This window comes from Aquarana catesbeiana, linkage group LG04 (assembly GCF_042186555.1).
Source record: "Aquarana catesbeiana isolate 2022-GZ linkage group LG04, ASM4218655v1, whole genome shotgun sequence".
Lineage (NCBI taxonomy): Eukaryota > Metazoa > Chordata > Amphibia > Anura > Ranidae > Aquarana > Aquarana catesbeiana.
This window is the reverse complement of record NC_133327.1, coordinates 524,618,991-524,640,033: the sequence shown is the minus strand read 5'-3', so window position 1 is coordinate 524,640,033 and position 21,043 is coordinate 524,618,991.

The following is a 21,043-nucleotide window of genomic DNA, read 5'->3' as shown; positions in this document are numbered from 1 at the left end:
CAGGTCTTGGGGCGCCCCACAGCAGTGGAACTCCAGGGCCCAGTCGCAAGTGCGACTGCTGCGACCCTAGTAGTTCCGCCACTGATCCTCATACTCTCTTTTGATAAGGTCTTCTTTCACGCTAACTTTTAGATCACTTCTCACATAGAGACAAACACCACCACCTTTTTTCTTTATCCAGGCTCTCTAAAGGGGGACATGACCAGGAATATTAACATCCTAATTGTGTGAAGAATCAAGCCAAGGTTCTTCAGTACTAAATATATCAACTTAACAATCACCTAGCATAGCCCTTCCCTATCTTCTCTGATTTGACCCCCTGCAAGTGTCTAATCTCCCTTTCTGACTCCTTTTTTGGTTCCCTGTGTACCAAATAAAACCTTTAACCGCTTCAGCCCCGGAAGAATTTACCCCCTTCCTGACCAGAGCACTTTTTGCGATACAGCACTGCATCGCTTTAACTGACATTCTTTCACAAGAAGAAGGCACACTCACGAGCCCACCAGCCTACTTATATAACCCTCCAAGAACATTCCAGACTGATAGAGCACAATTGCTATGCAACCTAAAATGGCCTGCCATCTTAAAGGACTCTTAAGGGCCCGTTTAACCACTTCAGCCCCGGAAGATTTGGCTGCTTAATGACCAGGCCATTTTTTGCGATACGGCACTGCGACGCTTTAACTGACAATTGCGCGGTCGTGCGACGTTGCACCCAAACAAAATTGACATCCTTTTTTTCCCACAAATAGAGCCTTCTTTTGGTGGTATTTGAACACCTCTGCAGTTTTTATTTTTTATAAACAAAAAAAGAGTGACAATTTAGAAAAAAAAGCAATATTTTTTACTTTTTTCTATAATAAATATTCTCAAAAAATATATAAAAAAACGAATTTCTCTCTCACTTTAGGCCGATATGTAATCTTCTACATACTTTTGGTAAAAAAAAAATCGCAATAAGCATATATTGATTGGTTTGCGCAAAAGTTGTAGCATTTACAAAACAGGGGATAGATTTATGCATTTTAATTATTTTTTTTTATTAGTAATGGCGGCGATCTGCGATTTTTATGGAGACTGCGACATTATGGCAGACACATCGGACAATTTTGACACATTTTTGGGACCATTGGCATTTATACAGCAATCAGTGCTATAAAAATGCATTGATTATTGTAAAAATGTCACTGGCAGGGAAGGGGTTAACACCAGGGGGTTAAATGTGTTCCTTCAGTGTGTTCTAACTGTAGGGGAATGGGAATGACCTAGAGGAGATGACAGATCGTGGTTCCTAGCTATTAGGAACTCATGATCTGTCTCTCCTCACAGGACAGGGATTTGTGTGTTTACACACACACGTCCCTGTTCTGCCTCTCGTGCCCACGCTCGTGGCCAGCGGTCATTGCGACCGTCTACCACAAACATCAGCACCCCAGATGTGACTGCCCGCCTCTCTGCTCTCATGTCTCTCCTGACGTCAGTGGGGAATTCTCAGCCCCTCCCGCCTCTCTTCTGATTTGATAGTGACAGTCAGCGGGCGGGGCTGAGAGGGCGAGACTTCTCCGCTGACGTCAGGAGAGACGTGAGAGGAGAACTGGAAGTGAGAGGAGAGAGGCAGGCCGGGCAGTCACATGAGCGGCATGGATTGTACACAACAGGGGATACGCTCAGAGCGCTCTCCCGGGAGGGGCGGGGCAATGACATCACCCAGCAATCGATTTTCACGGTTGCATGCATCGATGCCGCATTGGGGACACCCGAATCGCAATGCTGCGATGCAGCAATTAATTTTAGCACCCCCTACTGTGTACACTACAGGTGTAGCAGCAGTTTAATTTAATTTATTATTATATGTTTTCATTTTATTCACTTAGTAGCGTGAGGGACCACACTTTTCATTTTATACCAGGCCACATGCCCTCAACATGGGGGTACTTTGGGGCGGGGGGGCTCTTGTTGATAAGGGCTTCTTCCCCACAACCCTAAGCTGTGGTTGTGGGGGTTTGAGGGCATGGGGCTTATCAGAATCTGGAAGCCTCTTTTAACAAGGGGGTCCCCAGATCCTGCCCCCCCACCATGTAATTGAGTATGGAATTCATTGTACCTCTACTCATTCACCAAAAAAAGTGTCACATACAGTAGAAAAAAAACACAAATACAGTTTTTGGCATTTCTTTTATTAAAAATCCAAAAATAATGTCCCCCGATGTAGATCCATCGTCAATCACACTGCTTGCTGGACCGCTGGATTTGGAAATAAAAAAAAGAAAAGAGCTCCACACTCATCAAAGGCGAACCGCCGACTGCCCGCTCCTCCGTCTGAGAGTTCATAAATAGGTAAGGGGTGGGACCATCAGGTGACGTCACCTGGTGGCCCTGGCCTTTGTGCCATCACTGCCCAGTGCATGCTGGAGTGGTGATATCACAAGGGGCCGGAGCCACCAGGTGACGTCACCGGGTGGCTCTTCCCCTTACATATTTCAGAACTGTCAGATGGAGGAGCGGGCAGTCGGCTGTTAGCCTTCAACGAGTGCAGAGCTTTTTTTTTTGAGTCTGGCAGCGTGATTGACGGTGGATCGGGGGACATTATTTTGGGATTTTTAATAAAGGAATTGTCAAATACCTGTGTTTGTGTTTTTCTTTTCTATGCCTGCTCGGGTCAGAGGCCCCTCCCCTCTCCACTGTATACACTCGGGAAGAGAACTGCTAGCCGAGGGGACATCCCGCAGACACTACAGAGGAAATAGTATGTATAAGGTGTGTATTTGTTGTTTCATACAGAACTGAAGTCATCTAATCTGTGAGTTCTACTGTATAAACGCCTCCTCTTATCACACTGCCCCCACACTTGTCACAATGCCCCCCACTTGTCACACTCCCCCCGACCTGTCACACTGTGCCCCCACCCTTTCACACTGCACCCCAAACCTGTCACACTGCCCCCAACCTGATACACTGCTCCCCACTCCTGTCACAATGCCCCCTACCTGGGACACTGCCCCCCTACCTGTGACACTGACCCCCTACCTGTCACACTGCCCCCCCACCTGTCACATTGCCCCCCAACTCCTGTCACACTGCCCCCCACCTGTCACACTGCCCCCCCACCTGTCACACTGCCCCCCACCTGTCACAGTGCCCCCAATCTGTCACACTGTCCTCCCCACCTGTCACACTGTCCTCCCCACCTGTCAGACTGCCCCCCTCTTATCACACTGCCCCCTACCTGTCACACCACCCCCTCATACTGTCCCCACCTGTCACATTGCCCCCTTGTCACAATATCCGCCCTGCATACTGACCCCCTCCTGTCACACTGCCCATCCATCGTTCTGCCACCTCATCACACTGTCCCCCCTTTTCATACTGCTTACTCATCACACTGCCCCCTCTTATCACACTGCTCCTCTTCTATCACACTGCCCGCCTCCTGTCACAGTTCCCAAGTACTCTTCTCCTGTCACACTGCCCCCGCTCCTGTCACAATACCCCCGTCATACTGCACCCTCTTGCCACAAAACCCCCGTTATACTGACCCCGTCACAAGGCCTCCTTGTCACACTGCCTTCCTCCTGTCACAATACCCCCCCATCACATTGCTTCCCTGTCACACCACCACCCCTGTCATACTTCCCCCGTCATACTACCCCCTCCTTCTTACACTTCCCCCTCCTTTCATAATGCCCCCATGGAGTCAGAATTCACCTCTTTAAAATTATTATGGTCCTCTAGTGCTATCATTCCATAAAAAGTACAAACATAATGTAGGACAAAAATGGGACTTTATACAGTATATAGCAGTGAGCTATATCTTCATATAAAATATTTAAAATCTTTAAACAAACCGAATTAACGTTATGTGGACATACAGTACATCCATAAAACCAGTTACTTTGTGTATAAGTAAGGTATTTACACAAAATGTTATTTTGAACACCTGAACACCTTAATATATAGCCCAAAGTACATAGAAGTTGAGGCACGGGTACCACGAATGAAGGTGCAGTTCAGTCCCTGTATATGAGGCCTCTCAACCAAAAAGGTTGCCCATGGGACTTTTGAGAACATTCCTACATTTAATTCCTTACAGTTTTTGCGACTTAAACGCAATTTCAGTGAGAATGACACTTTTGAGATGGAAGCTAAAAAAATGATTAATAGGCTCCTGGCTAGAAGCTATTCAAAAAAATATCTGAGAAAGGCATATAATCGTATTAGACATTAATCTCGTGATTCTTGGCTTTTCTCCTAGAAAATCAGGATAAAGGACAATACAGTTAGATTCATTACAATACCCAACATTACAAAATTTGCCAAATTTTTCAGAAATATAGGTATTTTCTTACTGATGATCCAGCAATCTCCAAATATGTTCCAAGTAGGCCTAATATATTTTTTTTCTATGTGCTACCCCACTGAAAGACAAACTAGTATATAGTTCCTTTTCTGGTTTGAGCCGTATGAGATCAAACTCCCTACAAGGCACCTTTAAATGTAGTCACCGTTCATATTGCAAACTTATGAATACAAATAGGAACTTCATTTTGCCCAATGGGAAAAAATTGCCCCTCAAAAGTTCTTCAGTCGCCACACTCGTGGTGTGGCTTTATTTGTTCACCTGCAAGTGTGGTGCCTTTTATGTTGGCAAAACCATTAGGGAATTCTGGCGTTGGGTACATAACCACATTTATACGATTGAGATAGGTGACCACTATGGGCAGCCATGCAGCTATTGATCATAAATATTGTCTTATTTCGGTTTTGTTCCTAGCGTTGAAACACATTCCAAAAGATTCTAGAGGTGGTGACTAGGGATGAGCTTCGAGTTCGAGTCGAACCCATGTTCGACCCGAACATCGCCTGTTCGACAGTTCTTTGGATTGCGAACGATATGGGCCGTTCGCGCCAAATTTGAGTGGTGCATCACGGCCCATAATTCACTGCGGCATCGCATTACATTGCTGGCTGATTGGCCAAGCATGCACTATGACCCGCATGCTTGGCCAATCACAGTGCTGTGTGTGTACAGAGAGCCATAACTGGCCAAAGCCAGGGTGGCTTTGTCCAATTATGGCTCAGGGGGTTAAGTACACGCCCCACACTATATAAGGCCGCCTGCATGGCGGCCTTGTGTAGTGTGTTACGGCGGCGGAGAGAGATAGATAGACAGAGAGACAGTGTAATTTGATTTAAGTTAGATAGAGTAGGCAGGTCGAGTCAGTTAGCTGCACTTACGGTGTATTGTGTATATATGTATGCATCCCAGGTGTTTTATATATATACACTGTATTCAGTTTAGCTAGAGCCATTCCTGTTATTCTCTTCCTAATATACTGACAGACAGGCAGGTGGTCTTTACAGTATTTACAGTCCGTGTACTGTGTACCCTGCACAGTTGCACCTACAGTATAGCTACCTGAAGACAAGTGCTTGTGTTCTTCTGATCCTATTAATAGCACAGGCAGGCTCTTTAAGTATTTACAGTTAGTGTACTGTGTACCCTGCACAGTTGCACCTATAGTTACCTGAAGACAAGTGCTTGTGTGCTTCTTCTGATCCTATTAATAGCACAGGCAGGCTTTTGAAGTATTTACAGTTAGTGTACTGTGTACCCTGCACAGTTGCACCTACAGTTTAGCTACCTGAAGACAAGTGCTTGTGTGCTTCTTCTGATCCTATTAATAGCACAGGCAGGCTCTTGAAGTATTTACAGTTAGTGTACTGTGTACCCTGCACAGTTGCACCTACAGTACAGCTACCTGAAGACAAGTGCTTGTGTTCTTCTTCTGATCCTATTAATAGCACAGGCAGGCTCTTGAAGTATTTATAGTTAGTGTACTGTGTACCCTGCACAGTTGCACCTATAGCTACCTGAAGACAAGTGCTTGTGTTCTTCTTCTGATCCTATTAATAGCACAGGCAGGCTCTTGAAGTATTTACAGTTAGTGTACTGTGTACCCTGCACAGTTGCACCTATAGCTACCTGAAGACAAGTGCTTGTGTGCTTCTTCTAATCCTAGGCTCTTGAAGTATCTACAGTTAGTGTACTGTGTACCCTGCACAGTTGCACCTACAGTATAGCTACCTGAAGACAAGTGCTTGTGTTCTTCTTCTGATCCTATTAATAGCACAGGCAGGCTCTTGAAGTATTTACAGTTAGTGCACTGTGTACCCTGCACAGTTGCACCTATAGCTACCTGAAGACAAGTGCTTGTGTGCTTCTTCTGATCCTATTAATAGCACAGGCAGGCTCTTGAAGTATTTACAGTTAGTGTACTGTGTGCCCTGCACAGTTGCACCTACAGTATAGCTACCTGAAGACAAGTGCTTGTGTTCTTCTTCTGATGCTATTAATAGCACAGGCAGGCTCTTGAAGTATTTACAGTTAGTGTACTGTGTACCCTGCACAGTTGCACCTAAAGCTACCTGAAGCCAAGTGCTTGTGTGCTTCTTCTGATCTTATTAATAGCACAGGCAGGCTCTTGAAGTATTTACAGTTAGTGTACTGTGTACCCTGCACAGTTGCACCTACAGTATAGCTACCTGAAGACAAGTGCTTGTGTTCTTCTTCTGATCCTATTAATAGCATAGGCAGTCTCTTGAAGTATTTACAGTTAGTGTACTGTGTACCCTGAACAGTTGCACCTATAGCTACCTGAAGACAAGTGCTTGTGTGCTTCTTCTGATCCTAGTAATAGCACAGGCAGGCTCTTGAAGTATTTACAGTTAGTGTACTGTGTACCCTGCACAGTTGCACCTATAGCTACCTGAAGACAAGTGCTTGTGTTCTTCTTCTGATCCTATTAATAGCACAGGCAGGCTTTTGAAGTATTTACAGTTAGTGTACTGTGTACCCTGCACAGTTGCACCTATAGCTACCTGAAGACAAGTGCTTGTGTGCTTCTTCTGATCCTATTAATAGCACAGGCAGGCTCTTGAAGTATTTACGGTTAGTGTACTGTGTGCCCTGCACAGTTGCACCTACAGTATAGCTACCTGAAGACAAGTGCTTGTGTTCTTCTTCTGATCCTATTAATAGCACAGGCAGGCTCTTGAAGTATTTACAGCTAGTGTACTGTGCACCCTGCACTGTTGCACCTATAGCTACCTGAAGCCAAGTGCTTGTGTGCTTCTTCTGATCTTATTAATAGCACAGGCAGGCTCTTGAAGTATTTACAGTTAGTGTACTGTGTACCCTGCACAGTTGCACCTACAGTATAGCTACCTGAAGACAAGTGCTTGTGTGCTTCTTCTGATCCTATTAATAGCACAGGCAGGCTCTTGAAGTATTTACAGTTAGTGTACTGTGTACCCTGAACAATTGCACCTATAGCTACCTGAAGACAAGTGCTTGTGTGCTTCTTCTGATCCTATTAATAGCACAGGCAGACTCTTGAACTATTTACAGTTAGTGTACTGTGTACCCTGCACAGTTGCACCTATAGCTACCTAAAGACAAGTGCTCATGTGCTTCTTCTGATCCTATTAATAGCACAGGCGGGCTCTTGAAGTATTTACAGTTAGTGTACTGTATACCCTGCACAGTTGCACCAACAGTATAGCTACCTGAAGACAAGTGCTTGTGTTCTTCTTCTGATCCTATTAATAGCACAGGCAGGCTCTTGAAGTATTTACAGTTAGTGTACTGTGTACCCTGCACAGTTGCACATATAGCTACCTAAAGACAAGTGCTCATGTGCTTCTTCTGATCCTATTAATAGCACAGGCAGGCTCTTGAAGTATTCACAGTTAGTGTACTGTGTATCCTGCACAGTTGCACCTATAGCTACCTGAAGACAAGTGCTCGTGTGCTTCTTCTGATCCTATTAATAGCACAGGCAGGCTCTTGAAGTATTTACAGTTAGTGTACTGTGTACCCTGCACAGTTGCACCTATAGCTACCTAAAGACAAGTGCTTGTGTTCTTCTTCTGATCCTATTAATAGCATAGGCAGGCTCTTGAAGTATTTACAGTTAGTATACTATGTACCCTGAACAGTTGCACCTATAGCTACCTGAAGACAAGTGCTTGTGTGCTTCTTCTGATCCTATTAATAGCACAGGCAGGCTCTTGAAGTATTTACAGTTAGTGTACTGTGTACCCTGCACAGTTGCACCTATAGCTACCTAAAGACAAGTGCTTGTGTGCTTCTTCTGATCCTATTAATAGCACAGGCAGGCTCTTGAAGTATTTACAGTTAGTGTACTGTGTACCCTGCACAGTTGCACCTATAGCTACCTAAAGACAAGTGCTTGTGTTCTTCTTCTGATCTTATTAATAGCATAGGCAGGCTCTTGAAGTATTTACAGTTAGTGTACTGTGTACCCTGAACAGTTGCACCGATAGCTACCTGAAGACAAGTGCTTGTGTGCTTCTTCTGATCCTATTAATAGCACAGGCAGGCTCTTGAACTATTTACAGTTAGTGTACTGTGTACCCTGTACAGTTGCAACTATAGCTACCTGAAGACAGTGTGTGCTTGTGTGCTTCTTCTGATCCTATTAATAGCACAGGCAGGCTCTTGAACTATTTACATTTAGTGTACTGTGTACCCTCTACAGTTGCACCTATAGCAACCTGAAGACAAGTGTGTGCTTGTGTGCTTCTTCTGATCCTATTAATAGCACAGGCAGGCTCTTGAAGTATTTACAGTTAGTGTACTGTGTACCCTGCACAGTTGCACCTACAGTATAGCTACCTGAAGACAAGTGCTTCTGTTCTTCTTCTGATCCTATTAATAGCACAGGCAGGCTCTTGAAGTATTTACAGTTAGTGTATTGTGTACCCTGCACATTTGCACCTGTAGCTACCTGAAGACAAGTGCTTGTGTGTTTCTTCTGATCCTATTAATAGCACAGGCAGGCTCTTGAAGTCTTTACAGTTAGTGTACTGTGTACCCTGCATAGTTGCACCTACAGTATAGCTACCTGAAGACAAGTGCTTGTGTTCTTCTTCTGATCCTATTAATAGCACAGGCAGGCTCTTGAAGTATTTACAGTTAGTGTACTGTGTACCCTGCACAGTTGCACCTATAGCTACCTGAAGACAAGTGCTTGTGTGCTTCTTCTGATCCTATTAATAGCACAGGCAGGTTCTTGAAGTATTTACAGGTAGTGTACTGTATACCCTGCACAGTTGCACGTATAGCTACCTGAAGACAAGTGCTCGTGTGCTTCTTCTGATCCTATTAATACCACAGGCAGGCATTCTGCTAGCTGCTGTATAATCAGTATATATACATCCCAGTTTTGTGCAGCTACATCTCACTGCAGTGCAGGCCATTAGTATGTCTGGAAGGCCAACAAGGAGAGGCAGACAGTCACAAGCCAATAAAAGAGGGCAAGCAGGCTCTGTGTCTAGAGGCAACAGTGCTGGTCTTGGATACGGTGCATCCTCATCAGCACGTGGCCGTGGGACACGCTTGTCCTTTTTATTGGCAGCTGGCCGTGTTGAGCCCCAACATGTCAAAGACTTGTTAGAGTGGATGACCAAGGCGTCCTCATCGTCTCTCACCCAGGCTCAGGGTACGTTGTCTGGCAAAGCAGCTGCCAACACGGCCTCTTCCCTCGGCTCAATGGCATCAGTCACTCCTTCCCTAGCCCCACCATGTCCTCCTGAGGAGTCCCCCAAACTGTTTGACCACAGTGTTGTGTACATGCTCCAGGAGGATGCCCAGCGTTTTGAAGGCTCCGATGATGGTACTCAGCAATCGGAAGGCAGTAACGTGAGCCCAGACAGAGGGGGTGCCCAAGAAGGACAGCAATCTGGCAGTCATGTTCCCCCAGCTGCAGCATACTGCCAGCTTTGCTTCAGTGATGAGGAGGGAGGGGATGATGAGGTCACTGACTCCACGTGGGTGCTGATAGGAGAGAGGAGGAGGAGGAGGCACATCACCAACGAGGCAGGATGCCCTCCAGGGGCCAGCTTAAGGGCAGCACAATGGACTGCATCACACCGCAGAGCCTCTTCTGGCAGCTGGGAAGGATGCAGGACAAGGTGCAGTAGTGTTGAAGGTTGTTCGGCCACCGTGCCTCCAAAATGCTACTAGTGGTGATTCTGACACACCTTTCTCCTCCACCTTCTCCTCTTCTTCTTCCTCCATGGCATCTTCCTGTGCTTTGTCCTCGGAACAAGCGGTGCTCCATAGGCGTTCAAGGGGCTACGCAAGTATGCAGGCCAAAAGATGCCATGTGGTGCTTAAGCTGGTGTGCTTGGGGGATAGGAGCCACACTGGGGCAGAGATTCTGTCAGCTCTGCAGGGGCAGGCTCAGAGGTGGTTGACACCATGCCAGCCTAAGCCAGGAATGGTGGTTTGCGACAATGGCACCAACCTCCTCTCCGCCCTCCGACAGGGACAACTGACCCATGTGCCCTATTTGGCTCACGTCCTTAACTTTGTGGGGCAGCAGTTCTTGGGCGGGTACCCGGGCTTACAGGATGTCCTGAGGCAGGCCAGGAAAGTCTGTGTGCCTTTCCACCAGTCATATAATGCCAGTGCTTGGCTGGCTGACCTCCAAAAAGAATTTAACCTGCCCAAGAACCGCCTAATCTGTGACATGCCCACCAGGTGGAACTCAACGTTGACCATGCTGCAGCGGCTGCACATGCAGCAGAGGGCCATCAATGAGTACCTGTGCGACTATGGCACCAGGACAGGGTCAGGGGAGCTTGTTTTTTTTTTCCCACGCCAGTGGGCCATGATCAGGGATGCATGCACTGTCCTGTCACCATTTGAGGAGACCATGAGGATGGTGAGCAGTGACAGTGCATGCATCAGTGACACTGTCCCCCTTGTCCACCTGTTGGACCACACGCTGCATGGAATAATGGACAGGGGACTTGAGGCAGAACAGAGGCAGGAAGAGGAGGACTACCTCTCAAGGCCCCCTTTATCCAGACATTGTTCCTGCGTGCCCACCGATCACACATTAAGAGGAGGAGGAGGAGGATTGTGTCAGCATGGAGGTGGAGCCTAGCACTCAGCATCAGCAGTCTTCAATGGATCATTTACAGTCCCAAGAAACCCATGGACTTGTACGTGGCTGGGAGGAGGTGGCTGTGGATCATGTCATTCTTAGTGACCCAGAGGACTCCGGACCGAATGCCTCAGCATGGCCTCCCTGATCCTGCAAAGCCTGCGGAAGGATCCTTGTATTCGTGTTATCAAGGAGAGGGATCGTTACTGGCTGGCAACCCTCCTTGATCCATGTTACAAGGATAAGGTTGCGGACCTTATCTTGCCATCGCAGAGGGAGCAGAGGATGACACATCTTCGGGAGGCCTTGCAGAAAGGTCTGTGCAATGAGTTCCCAGAGACTGGGAGGTTACAAACTCCTGTTCCTGGACAACGTATTGCTGAGGCTTCGGTCAGTCAAAGAAGGAGCGGTGGAGAAGGTGGCCGTCTGACCGATGCATTTAGACAATTCTTTAGTCCGCAACCCCAAGGTATGATCGGTTCCAGCAACCATCGCCAGCATCTGTTTTACATGGTGCAGGAATACCTAGGGGCAAGATCTGACTTGGACACCTTTCCCACCGAAAATCCTCTGGGTTACTGGGTCTTGAGGATGGATCACTGGCCAGAGCTTGCACAGTATGCAATTGAGCTAGTGGCCTGTCCTGCATCCAGCGTTCTTTCAAAACGCACATTCAGTGCTGCTGGAGGCTTTGTAACCGATCACAGGGTACGCCTGTCCACCGACTCGGTCGATCGTCTGACCTTCATAAAAATGAATCAGTCTTGGATCACCACCAGCTACCAAGCACCTGATGCTAATGTAACTGAATATTTTTTTTTGAAATGTCAGATCCCTTCAAGACTGCCTATGCTGATGCTGAGTGATTATCCAGTTATGCTGAGTGACTATCCTCTTCCTCCTCAATGATCATGCTGATAGCTTGTAAGAATATTTTTGGTTCTGGGAGCCGTCACCAGTGGCTAAGGCCCAATTTTTCAGCCCCTATTTAACATGGGCGTGAAATTACAATTTTTTATGCAATATTTTGCAAGGAGGGTTCATTGCTGCGCTCAGATAGAGTATTTGTGAGGGGTTGCAGTGTTGTGGCACCAGCACCAGTGCCTAAGGCCCAATTTTTCAGCCCCTGTTTAAGAGGGGCGTGTAATTACAATTTTTGATGCAATACTTTGCAGCAGACCTCGTTCCTGTGCTCCAACTAGAGTATCTGTGATGGGTTGCAGTGTTGTGGCCCCAGCACCAGTGCCTAAGGCCCAATTTTTCAGCCCCTGTTTAACAGGGACATGTAATTAAAATTTTTGATGCAATACTTTGCAGCAGGGCTCATTCCTGCACTCCAACTAGAGTATCTGTGAGGGGTTGCAGTGTTGTGGCACCAGCACCAGTGCCTAAGGCCCAATTTTTCAGCCCCTGTTTAATATGGGCGTGTAATTACAATTTTTGATGCAATACTTTGCAGCAGGACTTGTTCCTGCGCTCCAACTAAAGTATCTGTGAGGGGTTGCAGTGTTGTGGCACCAGCACCAGTGTCTAAGGCCCAATTTTTCAGCCCCTGTTTAACAGGGGCATATACCGTATATACTCGAGTATAAGTCACATTTTTCAGCCCATTTTTTTAGCTGAAAAAAGCCACCTCGACTTATACTCGAGTCAGTGAAAAAAATGCCTGAAATGGAGGAGAAAAGGGGGCGGGGCTGTGCCGCTGGGTGACGCTCGTGAATGGCCCGGCGCCCCTGCAAGTTTGTTCTCCCCTAATGCTGTGTCAGATCACCGCCACATAACGATGTCCCATCTTGTGTTGACCCTCCCTCCCATGCCGTTTTAGATCGCCAGCCACATAGCGATGTCCCGCCTCCTCTTGTGACAGACGGCAGTGTTCCAATGCTAGGAATCACTGTGCCGTATGCCATAGGAGGCGGGACATCACTACCGCGGCGGCTGCACGGTTATCTGACACAGCGCGATCTCACATGCGGTGAGTGAAATAACGGTACTCCACTCCAGAAACCAAATACCATATATGTTATACCAGATCTGGGACCAGATTATTGATACTGTATTGGGACCAGGTTGTGTGTATTGGGACCAGATTATTGATAGTGTATTGGGACCAGGTTGTGTGTATTGGGACCAAGTTGTGTGTATTGGGACCAGGTTGTGTGTATTGGGACCAGATTATTGATAGTGTATTGGGACAAGGTTGTGTGTATTGGGACCAGATTATTGATAGTGTATTGGGACCAGGTTGTGTGTATTGGACCAGGTTGTGTGTATTGGGACCAGGTTGTGTGACATTTACAATGGCTACCGTATATATTTAATGGGCACTGGCAGGCTATATACCGGTATAATGGGCACTGGCAGGCTATATATCCGTATAATGGACACTGGCAGGCTGTATATAATGGGCACTGGCAGGCTGTATATAATGGACACTGGCAGGCTGTATATAATGGGCACTGGCAGGCTGTATATAATGGACACTGACAGGCAGTATATAATGGACACTGGCAGGCTGTATATAATGGACACTGGCAGGCTGCATATAATGGGCACTGGCAGACTGTATATAATGGGCACTGGCAGGATGTATATAATGGGCACTGGCAGGCTGTATATAACGGACACTGGAAGGCCGTATATAACGGACAGTGGAAGACCGTATATAATGGACACTGGCAGGCTGTATATAATGGACACTGGCAGGCTATATACCGGTATAATGGACACTAGAAGGCCGTATATAATGGACACTGGAAGGCCGTATATAATGGACACTGGAAGGTAGGGATGAGCTTCGAGTTTGAGTCGAACTCATGTTTGACTCGAACATTGGCTGTTCGCAAGTTCCACGAACAGCGAACAATTTGGGGTGTTCGCGGCAAATTCGAATGCCGCGGAACACCCTTTAAAAGTCTATGGAAGAAATCAAAAGTGCTAATTTTAAAGGCTTATATGCATGGTATTGTCATAAAAAGTGTTTGGGGACCTGGGTCCTGCCCTAGGGGACATGTATCAATGCAAAAAAAAGTTTTAAAAAACGGACTTTTTTTCTGGAGCAGTGATTTTAATAATGCTTAAAGTGAAACAATAAAAGTGTAATATCCCTTTAAATTTCGTACCTGGGGGGTGTCTATAGTATGCCTGTAAAGGGGCGCATGTTTCCCGTGTTTAGAACAATCTGACAGCAAAATGACATTTCAAAGGAAAAAAAGTCATTTAAAACTACTCGCGGCTATTAATGAATTGCCGGTCCGACAATACACATAGAAGTTCATTGATAAAAACGGCATGGGAATTCCCCACAGGGGAACCCCGAATCAGGTCTGGTATGGATATTAAGGGGAACCCCGGCCAAAATTTTTTTAAAAAATGATGTGGGGGTCCCCCTAAATTCCATACCAGACCCTGCAGGTCTGGTATGGATTTTAAGGGGAACCCCGCGCCAAAATAAAAAAAAAAATGGCGTGGGGTCCCCCCAAGAATCCATACCAGACCCTTATCTGAGCACGCAAACCTGGCAGGCCGCAGGAAAAGAGGGGGGACGATAGAGCGCCCCCCCTCTTGAACTGTACCAGGCCACATGGCCTCAACATTGGGAGGGTGCTTTGGGATAGCCCCCCAAAACACCTTGTCCCCATGTTGATGAGGACAAGGGCCTCATCCCCACAACCCTGGCCGGTGGTTGTGGGGGTCTGGGGGTGGGGGGCTTATCGGAATCTAGAAGCCCCCTTTAACAAGGGGACCCCCAGAACCTGGCCCTCCCCCTGTGTGAAATGGTAACCTACCATTTCACTAAAAAACTGTCAAAAATGTTAAAAATGACAAAAGACAGTTTTTGACAATTCCTTTATTTAAATGCTTCTTCTTTCTTCTTTTTTCTTTCTTCTATCTTCTATCTTCCTTCGGTTTCTTCCTCCATCTTCTTCTTCTTCTGGTTCTTCAATAAAAGAGGGGAAGAGGGGATTGGGACTTTAAATGAGGCACATAGAGTGCCTCCATCCCTGTATGCGAAAATTAATAAAGGTTGGGACTTTGAGTGAGGTCATGGAAGACGTGCAGGTAACTGGGGTAGCAGTACAATTTATTAATCAAATAACATGCATAAAAACGTTTCAAAACAGAACCACATAGAGAAAGACATTGTAATAAATATCATTTCAAAAATCACAACACATGTATATGTGCATATGTGATTGGTATCAAGGGTGCATACAGCTTGGCGCCACATAGTGGTCTCGTTGAAGGATTAGTGCATATACAAAAATGACATAATATGTACAAATAACAATACCACAGCACAATGGAGGAAATTCGCAGCGTAGTATAAAAAACCATAAAGATTGTTCTTGAGATGTTGAAATGTAAACATATGTTTGTATCCCAAATGACTGACGCGTTTCATGTAGAATACACTCATCAGGGGCCAGAGGATCGGGGATTTCTAAAATGTAATACAACATATAGTGAGTCTAACTGATAGCTCATACTAGCAGCGAAAGAGGGGTGGGCCACCCTAAAATACTTACATATGAACAGTGCGATGGGACATGGCAGGTACAGGGCCAAGACCAACAAGTATCTCTCCTGGGAACTGAGGTGCAGCGGAATGCATGCTGGCGGGCGGGGTACATAGAGTCCCCCCTGGGGGCAGCGTGGGAACCATCGAGCTGATGTAAATAGAATATCAGCAACAAAGTGCAAGTATGAACTGCCTGGGAGAAAAAATAAAAATAAAGCAGTATGTCAAAGTTAATGTTAGCAGGATAGACCAATAATGTCTATCTGATAAACATGGTGAAACATTATGTAATTTTTGTATATGCACTAATCCTCCAACGAGACCACTATGTGGCGCCAAGCTGTATGTACCCTTGATGCCGATCGCATATGCACATATACATGTGTTGTGATGTTTGAAATGATATTTATTACAATGTCTTTCTCTACGTGGTTCTGTTTTGAATCGTTTTTATGCATGTCATTTGATTAATAAATTGTACTGCTACCCCAGTTACCTGCACGTCTTCCATGACCTCACTCAAAGTCCCAACCTTTATTAATTTTCTTCTGGTTCTTCTGGCTCTTCTGGTTCTTCCTCCAGTGTTCTCGTCCAACATCTCCTCCACTGCGTCTTCATCCCTTCTTCTCCTCGGGCCGCTCCGCATCCATGGCATGGAGGGAGGCTCCCGCTCTTCTCTTCATCTTCTTCTCTTCTTCATCTTCTTCTCTTCTTCATCTTCTTCTCTGGGCCGCTCCGCATCCATGGTGACATGGAGAGAGGCTCCCGCTGTGTGACGCTTCTCCTCTTCTGACGGTTCTTAAATAAAGGGGGGGCGGGGCCACCCGGTGACCCCGCCCCCTTTGACACACAGGGACATGACGGGACTTCCCTGTGGCATTCTCCGTGACGTCACAGGGAAGTCCCGTCAAGTCACCGTGCGTCAGGGGGGGCGGGGTCACCGGGTGGCCCCACCCCCCGTTATTTAAGAACCGTCAGAAGAGGAGAAGCGTCACACAGCTGGAGCCTCCCTCTATGCCACCATGGATGCGGAGCGGCCCGGAGAAGAAGATGAAGAAGAGAAGAAGATGAAGAGAGGAGCGGGAGCCTCCCTCCATGCCATGGATGCGGAGCGGCCCGAGGAGAAGAAGGGAGGAAGACACCGCGGAGGAGATGCTGGACGAGAACACCGGAGGAAGAACCAGAAGAGCCAGAAGAACCAGAAGAAGATGGAGGAAGAAACCGAAGGAAGATAGAAGATAGAAGAAAGAAGAAGCATTTAAATAAAGGAATTGTCAAAAACTGTCTCTTGTCATTTTTAACATTTTTGACAGTTTATTAGTGAAATGGTAGGGGTACCCTTACCATTTCACACAGGGGGGAGGGCCAGGATCTGGGGGTCCCCTTGTTAAAGGGGGCTTCCAGATTCCGATAAGCCCCCCGTCTGCAGACCCCCACAACCACGGGCCAGGGTTGTGGGGATGAGGCCCTTGTCCTCATCAACATGGGGACAAGGTGTTTTGGGGGGCTACCTCCCAATGTTGAGGGCATGTGGCCTGGTATGGTTCAGGAGGGGGGGCGCTCTCTCGTCCCCCCCTCTTTTCCTGCAGCCTGCCAGGTTGCGTGCTTGGATAAGGGTCTGGTATGGATTTTTGGGGGAACCCTACGCCGTTTTTTTTTTAAATTTTGGCGCGGGGTTCCCCTTAAAATCCATACCAGACCCTCAGGTCTGGTATGGAATTTAGGGGGACCCCCCACGTCATTTTTTGATTTTTTTAATTTTGGCCGGGGTTCCCCTTAATATCCATACCAGACCTAAAGGGCCTGGTATGGAATTTTGGGTGACCCCTCCACGTCATTTTTTTTTTTTCTAATTTTGGTTCGGGGTTCCCCTGTGGGGAATTCCCATGCCGTTTTTATCAATGAACTTCTATGTGTATTGTCGGACCGGCAATTCATTAATAGCCGCGAGTAGTTTTAAATGACTTTTTTTCCTTTGAAATGTCATTTTGCTGTCAGACTGTTCTAAACACGGGAAACATGCGCCCCTTTACAGGCATACTATAGACACCCCCAGGTACGAAATTTAAAGGGATATTACACTTTTATTGTTTTACTTTAAGCATTAGTAAAATCACTGCTCCCGAAAAAACGGACGTTTTTAAAACTTTTTTTGCATTGATCCATGTCCCCTGGGACAGGACCCAGGTCCCCAAACACTTTTTATGACAATAACTTGCATATAAGCCTTTAAAATTAGCACTTTTGATTATTCATGTTCGTGTCCCATAGACTTTAACGGTGTTCTCGTGTTCGAACAAATTTTTTTCCTGTTCGCATGTTCTGGTGTGCACTGAACAGGGGGGGGTGTTCAGCTCATTCCTACTGGCAGGCTGTATATAATGGGCACTGGCAGGCTGCATTTCATGGGCACTGGTAGAATGTATATTATGAACCCTAACACCGGCTTCTCTATGCAAACAGTCATGTCATCACATTCTGTAATACCATCAGCCTGCATTAGGCCTCAAACTATGCAATTCTTTTTTTCTTTATTCTGTTAGACATGGATTCCAATACTTCTACCGGTAATCCTGGACCAAAAAAAAAACGCAGGTCATACGAAGCTGGTTTCAAACTTAAGGTTGTGTCAAGAGTAGAAGAAAGCAATAACAGTATTGCAAGTAGGGAATTTTGTGTTAGTGAAAAACAAGTGAGGGACTGGCGGAAAATGAAAGCTGACTTGGAAAAGATTCCAAAGGAAAAAAAAGCTTGACGTGGTTTAACAACTTCATATGGGGCTCTAGAGACTGAATTGCATAAATGGGTTATGAAGTGTCGTCAAAATGGTTACTGCGTAACATGCATGGGAATTCACTTACGTGCCCTTCAAATGGGTAAAGATGACAAATTAAAAGCACCAGGCATTGAAAATTTTGTTGCGTCAGCAGGATGGTGTACCCGCTTCATGAATAGGTTTGGCCTATGTTTGCGGCAAAGAACAAAGATTTCACAGAAGTTGCCAAAAGACCTTGATGAAAAAGTGATGTCATTCCATTCATTCATCATAAAACAAAGAAGGATCCATAACTATGACCTGGGAGATATTGAAAATATGGATGAAACACCTATGACCTTTGATCTTCCAAGCAACAGAACTGTGGCAAGTTTGGGAGCCAAAACTATTTTTCTCAGAACCACAGGAAATGAAAAAAAAAATTTCTCAGTCGTTCTGTCATGTTTGGCTAATGGAACCAAGCTGCGGCCTGTCATTATTTTTAAAAGAAAGACCTTGCCTAAAAAGGTCAAATTCCCACCACGAATTACAGTGTGCGCACATATTAAAGGGTGCATGGATGAAGACGGAACAAAAAAATGGCTGGAAGAAATTTGGAACGGACGACCAGGAGCAGCCTTAAAGAAAAAAACATCATTGCTAGTTTGGGATATGTTCAGAGCCCACACATCTGATGACATAAAAAAATTGGCAAAATCTTCTCAAGTTTCTTTGGCCGTTATTCCAGGTGGGCTTACATCTGTAGTGCAGCCACTAGATGTGTGTTTAAATAAACCTTTCAAAGACCGTGTGCGAAAGATGTGGCATGAATGGATGTCATCTGGTCAAGCCCGACTGACAAAAGGTAGAAATCTGATGAAGCCCGACATAGAATTGATAGCAACGTGGGTTCGTGATGCATGGGAAGAGATTCCGGAGGACATGGTGCAAGGCGCCTTCAAGAAATGTGGCATTAGTAATGCTATGGATGGCAGTGAAGACAGCGCTTTGTTTGAGAACGACAGCAGTGACGGTGATGACTGCGAACTCAGGGATGATGACAATGTCTATGCTGATAACCTCACACCAGCTAATGCTGAAGCTCTGTTTGGACATACAGATGATGAGGAGGAATCCAGGTTTGAAGGATTTTAACTCTTGTGTTTTAGCTTCGTTGCTGATTGAGCTAAGGTTTTTGTACTTTTAAAGTTTTTGTTGATACCATATAGTTTTTATTGACCCTCTTTTCCACTTCCAGAGCTAGTTTACTGTTTTTCTTTGAAATAAATATTCAAAAACATTATTGGTATCTATTTTTATTTTTGAAATTTACCGGTAGCTGCTGCATTTCCCACCCTAGTCTTATACTCGAGTCAATAAGTTTTTCCAGTTTTTTGTGATAAATTTAGGTGCCTCGACTTATTTTCGGGTCAGCTTATACTCGAGTATATACAGTAATTACAATTTTTGATGCAATACTTTGCAGCAGGGCTTGTTCCTGCGCTCCAACTAGAGTATCTGTGAGGGGTTGCAGTGTTGTGACACCAGTGCCTAAGGCCCAATTTTTCTGCCCCTGTTCAACAGAGACATGTAATTACAATTCTTGATCTAATATTTCACAGCAGGACCCGTTTCTGCGCCCACCAAGAGTAATGCCCCGTGCACAAGGTCGGACTTTGTTCGGACATTCCGACAACAAAATCCTAGGATTTTTTCCGACGGATGTTGGCTCAAACTTGTTTTGCCTACACACGGTCGCACAAAGTTGTCGGAATTTCCGATCGCCAACAACGCGGTGACGTACACCACGTACGACGAGACTAGAAAAGGCCGGTTCAGAACCAAGCGCGGCACCCTTTGGGCTCCTTTTGCTAATCTCGTGTTAGTAAAAGTTTGGTGAGAGACGATTCGCGCTTTTTCAGACTCGTGGCTTTCAGATCGTTTTCTGACGTTCAGTTTGTGCTTGTGGGTTTGTATCTGCTCTTCAGTGCGTGCAGTCAGTTCGTATCGGAGTTTTCTGTGTGATCTTGCCTGCTCGTTGCTGTTTTTCAGGTCGCTCTTCACAGGCCTTGCTGTTCTTCAGTGCGTTCTGTTACTTCGTTCTGAGCAGCCGACCGTTTTCTAGCCATGTTTCGTATGCGTACTCCTCGTAGAGTTCGTGCTGTGCGGGGGCTTGGTGTTGGGGTCCTGACCTTGACACAAGTCCAGTCCATGAACAGGGTGGGGAGGAGTTCATGGACCAAGAATTGGTTGCTTCAGCGTGACCAGTTCTCTCATATGCCTTTGCTCCGTGAGATCCGTGAGAATAATCCTGATGATTTCAGGAACTTTCTCAGGATGACGGACCCCGTGTTTCACCGTCTGTTGGCTTCGCTGACCCCCTATATTAGCAGGCAGGATACCTGCATGAGGCAAGCCATTACTCCGGAGCAGAGGTTGGTCACTACCTTGTGGTATTTGGCCACAGGGAGAAGTCTACAGGACTTGAGGTTCTCGACAGGCATCTCCCCCCAGGCTCTGGGGATCATTATCCCAGAGACCTGTTCTGCCATCATCCAGGTCCTGCAGAAGGAGTATATGAAGGTAAGATTTTTATCCTTTAATATCACATTTTATTGTATTGAATGTTTGATAATATATTGTATTTCTTTCCTCATTCCCTAATTACCATGATTGGAATATGCTGTGAATGTCCCATTTGTTCTCATGCATGCTGGATTTTTATGTAATTATTATTTTAGGTCCTTCATACATATTTGCCCTTCAATAACCTCCCCAGCATGGTGTCTC